The sequence below is a fragment of the Bemisia tabaci genome, chromosome 4 (assembly GCF_918797505.1).
Source record: "Bemisia tabaci chromosome 4, PGI_BMITA_v3".
Classification (NCBI taxonomy): Eukaryota; Metazoa; Arthropoda; class Insecta; order Hemiptera; family Aleyrodidae; genus Bemisia; species Bemisia tabaci.
In genome coordinates this window covers 29,282,410-29,290,990 of record NC_092796.1, presented here as the reverse complement: position 1 = coordinate 29,290,990, position 8,581 = coordinate 29,282,410, and positions in this window count along the sequence as shown.

Sequence of the window (8,581 nt, the reverse complement as noted above, 5' to 3'; positions counted from 1 at the left end):
AATTTTAAACCATATATTCCTCGGTTTGAGATTTGCTTGCTCGCGTTTTTATTGCGCGAACTGTATTCTACGCGCCATTTATTGCAAGGAAACTGTATTTAGAGGTCGAAATACACTCAAGGTTCAGTTAGAGTACCAGTATAGCGAGAGTATAGAGAGATGTAAAACTCTAAAAATCCATCAGGCCTTCACTGATGCCTCCGCGAATAAAGTTAGGGCCCAGAAATGCAGCCAACCTATGAATTTCAATTATCCAAAGCGATTTACTACTACAATTAATACGAACCATCGTTTATAAGGCACGTATTTGACTTAGTTTTCGCACAAAACTCATTTTTGCGGAAAAGCGCTCATTTATATACATTCTTAGCCATCTTGATTAAAATCGGAATCTGCAGGCTGGCAGTGAAATTTTTGGCGTTAGAAGTTTGGTTAGAAGGGTGGCTGCACTTTTGGGCCCTAAGCGCTCCATGAAGCGATCTGTCCATACTCTCGCTATACAAGTACTCTAGGTTCAGTGACCCATTCTCCACGAAAATAACACGTCTGTATGTAAATTTCCCGTAATGACATGATCGATTGGCGATCCGGCAGCTTTGGATAAAAATCAGCAACCTTTCAAATAAACGTATTTAATGCTGAAAGGAACTATGTGCATGGTATTTGCGTGAGACATAGTTCCTTTTAGCATTAACACGTGCAAATAGATTCAGCCACAAAGAGAATTTGATCGCACGCGGAAATGAGCTCTGCAGTAATCAAATCATGTACATATTGATACTACCATCGAGGCTCAACTCTGAGAGCTTTTCACGAGCCCGGGAGTTAATTTCAGACAATAACAGTCGCTCTACCCTGTCTCTCTCAAAATGTTACACGTGCAACTACAACTGGATGATTAAACCGCAAATCTCTCGCTATTGTAGGGATTCTATCGGGTGAAAGCTATCATTCTACATAGCTGTAGTGAAGTCACTGTATGATTTTAGGAGGAGGAGTAGTGGCGAGGCGTGAATGATCGATTATCGATATTTTCCCTTTTGAAGCTACGATAAAGAATCGATTATTAATGTGTTCCTTGGGAACGACCTTATTATCGATCCTTTTTCATAGGTCTAAACGGCATATCAATCGATATATCGCAAAGCACGCCACGCCACTGAGGAGGAGGGGACGCACAGAATCTCCTCATACATTGTTGGAAAGAAAACCCCTCTGAACGCATCGAAACCGGTGTGTTTATTTAGAACCTTCTGACTTATGTTGCAGTGCTAAAGGAGAACGCCGTATAAACATTCGAGTGTTGCCAAGTTTCCTTCAGTAAAATGTTTATTTCGGAGGAAAGTTATGAATATTTTTCCTTGAAGTTTTCAGGGACTTTAGGTGAAATTGTGAACACTATTATCTGAAAAATTGGAAGAAAAGTATTTATAAGTTTATCAGGAGATTCGTGTTTTATCAGAAATTTGGCAACGCCTAGAGGTTCATACGGCGTTTTTCCTTAGCACGGCAGTATGAGACAATGAATTGCTTTTCATGGTTACAAATCCGCGGGAGTAGTCACCTTTTTGTTGCGTTTTGTTTCTATGGACAAAAGATTCAAATAAACACCTGTTTGAACTTTTGATAGTGTATAATTTATTAGTGATTCTCACCGCATATCGGAAGATGATGAAGGAGATGGATGGGAAGAAAAGGGAGAAAAGGAGAAAGAAAAAGAAAAGAAGATAAAGAAGAAAAGAGATAAGAGCAAAAGAGGAGGAAAAAAGAGAAAAAGAAGGAGAAAAGTGAGAGGAGGAAGAAAATTAAGAAAAAGAGGAAACAGATGAAAAGAAATGGAAGACAAGGAAAAGAAAAAAACGGGAAATGGGAAGGAGTGGACGAAGAGAAAGAAATTCTCCGTCCTCTTTTCTACCCTCTTCTCTTTTCTCTTGTCCTTTTTCTTTTTTTGCTTCCTTCCCTCTTCCTCCTGATTTTTTCTTCCTCCTCCTATCTTTCTCCTTCCTATTCCCTTACTCCTTCGCTCCTTTCTTATCTTCTTCTGCTTTTTCTACTTATTTTCCTTCCGATTTCAACGGTGTCCAGCACCTGTCATTTGTTCGAACTCTTCTAATCCGAATCCGTCCTTCGAGGGTTAAATATAAATAATCGATGGTGATTCCAATATCATCCTCACGTCAGAGACAAACGGACGTATTTATGCTAAAAGGAACTATGTGCATAGGGTTTGCGTGTAGCATAGTTTCTTTCAGCATAAATAAGTCCAAACGGAGTGTTCTTTTCTTTGCTCACGACGCTGACTGCTTTCGAGAGGGAAGCGCGGAATTAGCGGCTTAGCTGACAACAGAGTCCAGCGAGCGTGGCGACTAATAACCATATCTGGGAGCGAGTCATAAATCGTGGTGGGTGAATTAACTTGAGCCGTTTGATCGGCCAGTTATTTTAGCTGTTTTAAGTAATTCGATTTTAATTAGTCTCGTGGGCAGTCGTCAATTGGAGGAGTACGGTGGATTCTCAACTACGCTCTCTAGGATTGCCAACTTGTCGTCAGCCAAGACCTTTGTACGAAAGTACACGACATGTTGAATACAGGCGTACGGTGTGAGTATCATGTGCCTCAGTTTTGATACCGCGATGTGCTGAGCATGATTTATAGGGCCTAACTTCTGAGATTCATGCAGGCCTAAAAGATATTTGTAGTATATAAATAAAGAATTGAAGGCGATCTTTCATTTTAAATCCTCGCCCGCACAATGGAAAGAGCCTTTCACGGAGATTAGGACATGAGATATTCGACTAAAACTGCAAATAATGTTGTATGGGGTGCTTCTTACTGCAGAAAGTTTTTCGAGAAAGTCAATGAAACCACTTCTAAAACCTGTATGGTCCTAATTAACATCGATATGAGCTTATAATGTTTCAAAATCTTTCGACTCGTTTCACTCTAGGAGCGCTGCTGCGCTGGTGACTACTGACTGGCTACTGGTGAGGTACTGTCTGAAGTCAAAACGCCTTCCCTTCCGTGCGTATGCAACACGGGCATCCATGGAGCCCGAATAGTTGCATCCAGGCGTTATAATAAAATTCGTTTCGCATCCGTTGGATGCGACACTAATTGAAGCTTTGATTGTTTACTTTCTTGTACACTTTAACTTAATTACAGTGTTGCCTATTCTGCCGATGGAGCGAACCATTACTGATGAATTGCAAGAAATTAGGAACAAAAACGGTGACTACTCGGTGACTACTGTCAAAAAAATGAAATGCAACAGGAAATCTCTATAATCACAAGCCAGAAACTATTGGTGCAATGGCAAAACTTTAGTTCCATAAAGTCTGTAGTGAAAAGTATATTATGTCATGCTCTTTACCTGCTGGAATATGGGCTGCGTCTAGTCGATTTTAAGTCGCATCAAAAGTTGGGTTTCAAGGGCGTGGCAGGACCTTCCAAGTTTTCCCTCCCTGAAATTAAGATACGATAATAAGATAGAAACAAGGAAAACTCTCGGGGCACCTTATGTGATCGTCTAAGTTATTACGACAGCCGCCGAAGCGACTTATAAGCTGTAAAGACCATCAAATGGCTAAAATCCGCCAATTCTATTGACCAAGTGAATACCCTCTTATTCTTACTCTATTCCTACATGTAGACTTCCCTCCAATAAAATACCAAATTCATACGCCTGAGGCCGAATTCCTCTTTTCTCTCTTCCTCCCCTCCTCTTTTATCGCATTTTCCTTTCTTCTTGCTGGGAAAGAGAGGAAATTTCCTCCCTCCCTTTTATTAATTTTTTATGCGGTTTGAAGAGAATTTTTGTATCGTAAAAGCAAACGGATGGCAACGAAGGAGCCTCCTGCCGTGCTAAGGGAAAATGCCGTATGAACCTCCAGGCGTTGCCAAATTTCGATTGATAAATCCCGAATTTTCTGATAAACTTATGAATAGTTTTCCCCCAATTTTTCAGATAATATTTTTCACAATTTTAGCTAAAGCCCCTGAAAATTTCAAGGAAAAATATTCATAACTTTCCTCCAAAATAAACATTTTACTGAAGGAAATTTGGCAACTCTCGAATGTTCATACGGCGTTCTTCTTAAGCACGGCAGCCTTGGCTGTGCCCACAACTAGTATACGCAGGGAAATTGAAGAGCGAGAGTGACACCCTGACTCGACCACGGTTGCCTTATTTGCGGATTTAAAAGTTGACAAAATACATCACATAGAGGCACACACTCATATAGAGTACGACTTCAACTTTTTTAAAAAAAAGGATCTGAATCAACTTAGTAAGGGTAGTCCCATTTACTCGTTCGGGACACACACCTCCCCCCCCCCCCCCATGTGGAGGCAATTATGTATTAGTGTAAAGCAAGCTATCGGACAAACATCTTTATTCTAAACGTAGGTAACAGGGTGGAGAAATGTATTTCCCACATCAGAAAAAAATTATAAAAAACACTGTGAAATCAGCTCTTTAAGCAGGTTCAGATGAAGCAATAAGAAGTTTGCTTGCAAATTCTCCATTTGTAAATTCTTTATAAAGTTACCGTTTACAAAAAAAATGAAAACCATCTAAGGAAGAAGAAGAAAAAGGTAGCTTTGCGTTGAGCTTTGAATATCCTTGAGCGATCTGGCTACCTGTGCGTTTGCATCTTTGGGACGAGATGCCTTATGGGATGGCATCGACCTTGGGCTATGACGCACGTTGTGGCACTGCATTCACGTTACTCGGCATTTCATCACGGCAAAACGCATGAATAATCCATTCATAGGCGGCCCTGCCCCTCCCCTCCCCTCCCGCCATCCCGACCCCCCGCCCCCCTCGTTTTTGGTGGTTGCAGCAGCAGACATCCCGCTCCGCATCATCTTAATGTGGATTGATAGTGCAACGAAAACACGCTCCCATCTTCCCAACATCGAGTAACGCCTTCCCAAACGCGTTAACGACCCGAACTTCGCCGGGCTAGGGAAAAACGGCATACCTAAGAGCATTTCTGCGCACCAATGGACGAGCCAACGGGAGAAACCGGAAATGACGTGACGTGAAAACTTTAAAGGCTCGCATAGTCGTGTTTTGTTCGAAACAACAAAATGTTTCCGTTTTTTTCTTGTTTTTTTTTTTTTTTTTTTTTTTTTTTTTTTTTTTTTTTTGCGATTCTGAACAACCAATGACAGAGCGACTTCCGACTTAGAGAACAGCGTTGCTTTTTTGAAAAACATAAAAATGACTTGCTTTGCAATATGCATATCTTGCATCAATTCTCAAAAACTGTAACTTGTTAGAAAGCCACCAAAGATATGCTCGTTCTAAAGCTGGTCTTGTCCCCTTTTTAGCGTTAATAATTTCAAAGCTATTAAACGGGTAAACTTACTTAAAAATCCACCCTCATAATTTTTTAAACGATTTTGGTTGCAATTTAATCTAAAATATCTGAAAAATATAAGAAAAAAATACACGCATATTTCTTCAAAATAAATAGTTTATGCAGGGAGATATGGTAACGTTGGAAGGTACATACGGCAAAATTGTTGGTGGTATGCAATGTTGCCAACATTTTTCCTTTTCATTCCTTTGAATCTTGTGAATTTTTATCTCCAAGACGTTAATGAAATTATATTTGCAACTTTCACTCGTGCATCTAATGCCTTATAGCAAAAATAATCGTAATCCTTCTCAGTAATGAGTACTTTCTTGGGGGAAATGTGGTAACATCTGAATATTCATATGACGTTTTCCCTTAGCACGGTTGAACCCCCCCCCCCCCCCCCCCCATGCCTGAAAGAATGTTAGAGATTCTCGGATATTTTTTCGCCTAAATGACGCATGCCTTAATGAGAGACTTTTCCAATGACGGCATGAAAGGATACATGCCATGGAAAATGTTGTTTACGAGTTTGTTACTCATTTTTGCACCTCACGACATACACGTTTAATAATAGGAAAAAAACTAAATACAAAAAACCGATAAATAGGTCGGGAAACATGTTTTTAAACAGGCTGTGGTCGTGATTCCCCGGGTTACGTATTTCCTGATATTGATCATTTAAAACTGATAGAGTGGAGAGTAGGTTGGATCACTCACATTTTAAAATATTTCACACATTTGCGCGACGTTGTCTATTTAGAAATTCTATGTAATTAGTACGAGCTTTTGGTAAACCCTGGTAAAAATTGGCGATAGGAGCTGCGGTTCAAAATACCATAGGAGTTCTTATAGCCGACTGAAGAAGGCGATAGAAAATCATATAGCTGGCTGTAGAAATTGGAAAAAATCATACGGTCGGGCTACACGAAGCGATTAAAAATTATACAGCTGAGCTATAGTTCCTATCGCCGGGCTTTCCACTTTATAGCCTGGCTGTTGCTTTTTCGCTATCGGCTATTAGGGGCTATGAGACATTGTGAAGAAATTCGTGTGCTTTGTAAATCCTTAAGTTTGTACGGAATCACCTTAATATTTACAAAACGCATATTATGTTTTCCTTTACTACATATTTTTTCTCATCAATTAAAATGAGAATAAGCCGTACAGAGTGTGCAAACATTTCAAAGTCATGAGTTGAAAAACGCTGACTCCACGAGATTAAATATTAGAGCCTAACACAAAGCGGAGCGGCGGCGCACCGGCGCCTACAAACCTAACAGAGAAACTTCACGCATTGCGCAATGCGTGAAGTATCCCTGTTAGGTTTGAAGGCGCCAATGCGCGTCTCGCGCTGGCTGCCCGCCCAGCGCGCCGCGCCGCAGCATACCACGGCGCACGGTGGATCGAGTCAATGGTACAGGTCGGTCATGGGCGATTCGGGCGAATCGCATTTTTTAAGGGTCAAAAGTGTTCCTCAAGAGTTATATTTTAAGGATCTGACATTGATTTGGAACGAAACATGTTCATTTTTGTGACAGAAGGCATCAAAGAGAGGCTTTGCGTAACTTTTTATTTTAGCGAAAAATCGTCCGAGTCTTTCTATTCCATTTAACTTGCTTCTGTTTAAATTAATGCTAATTTCATTGACATATTTTTGTTCTTCAGAGTCTGGAGAACACATTGCACTAGTAATTTTTTGTATTCGGCCCATTTTTTCAATGATTATGTTTGCGCTAATGTGCTCATCTCAAAACGCGAAAAAAAAAAGTTTAGGTAAACTTTTAACTACCCATCCGCCACCATCCGCCAGAAAAATTTGCATAGGCATGTTCGTAGGAGTCCTGAGAATACGATCCCGCAAAATTTGGGTGCCACTTTGCGCCACTTTGGCCGTGACGTCACTTTTTCTGTTGCGTTCCGAGATTGCGCGCGAGCCTTATCTCGAAAATTAAGCGACCGGTTAGCTGCCGCGGCGCTTAGCTTGCTTCTGTTTAAATTAATGCTGGTTTCATTAATTGATTCTTATATTCCAGAGTCTGGAGAACACATACCGCTAATAATTTTTTGTATTCGGCCCATTTTTTCAATGATTATGTTTGCACTAATGTGCTTATATCAAAATGCAGAAAAAAAAAGTTAAGGTAAACTTTTAACTACCCATCCGCCACCATCCGCCAGAAAAATTTGTATAGGCATGTTCGTAGGAGTCCTGAGAATACGATCCCGCAAAATTTGGGTGCCACTTTGCGCCACTTTGGCCGTGACGTCACTTTTTCTGTTGCGTTCCGAGATTGCGCGCGAGCTTTATCTCGAAAATCAAGCGATCAGTGAACTCTCGTAACTGCTAAATGACCCAGGTAGGTATGATTCCTGGTTCATCGGAAACTGAAAAACAAGTTTCACCATCAAGACGTGCTCTTTGGCCCGTTTTTCGTATTTTCATTATTTCCTAAACTACATATCTATAGGAGAACTAAAAAAAAAAATCGGGCATATTTTCACTCGGACATCCCTTTATATCCCTTATAGAAAGCTTTTTTGGGACGTATGCGTAGATAGCTTGAGGAAACTTTTAGCAAGTAACCCCCCCCCCCCCCTTTACTTGCCTGGCCCCTGACTATGATGCCATTTTATCTGTTGGCCTCCGCGATCGCGCGCGACCGGTCACTGGTGAACTCTGATAACTGATGCTTCTTTCAAATACGTACATATTTTTTAATTTTTCACCTATTTCGATGTGAACAAAGTGCAGTTAGTGCGAAACTAATTACACTGCGAGTACGTTTTAACGTTACAAGTCCGGGAAATTTTGGAATTTTTGCGGTTTTTTGCGTTGCTTGTTTTTTAAGTTTGATGCGGTTTGAGAGCGGAAGACAAGGATGAGAGTGATGGGGAACTGAATATGAAGAAGAAGAATAAGGAGAAGCAGATGACAGATGTCTGTTACATGTTTAAATTTTTTTTTTCTTTTCTTTTTTTTTCTAGCCATCTAGTGTTTTTCCTACTCAAAGTCCCTGTTCCGTCCTCTGAATGTAAATATGAATTTAAAGTAAAAGTGATCTTGAATATTTTCAAAGAATTCATAAATGTATTTCATTTGTTTTCTCACCGATCTTTATGCAGTAGAATGATATCTTATGACAAAGTTTCGAAATTAACTTAGCAGTGAAGGGAATGATTTATCTGATGCAGCAGCTCATAACTGGAGAGGTAT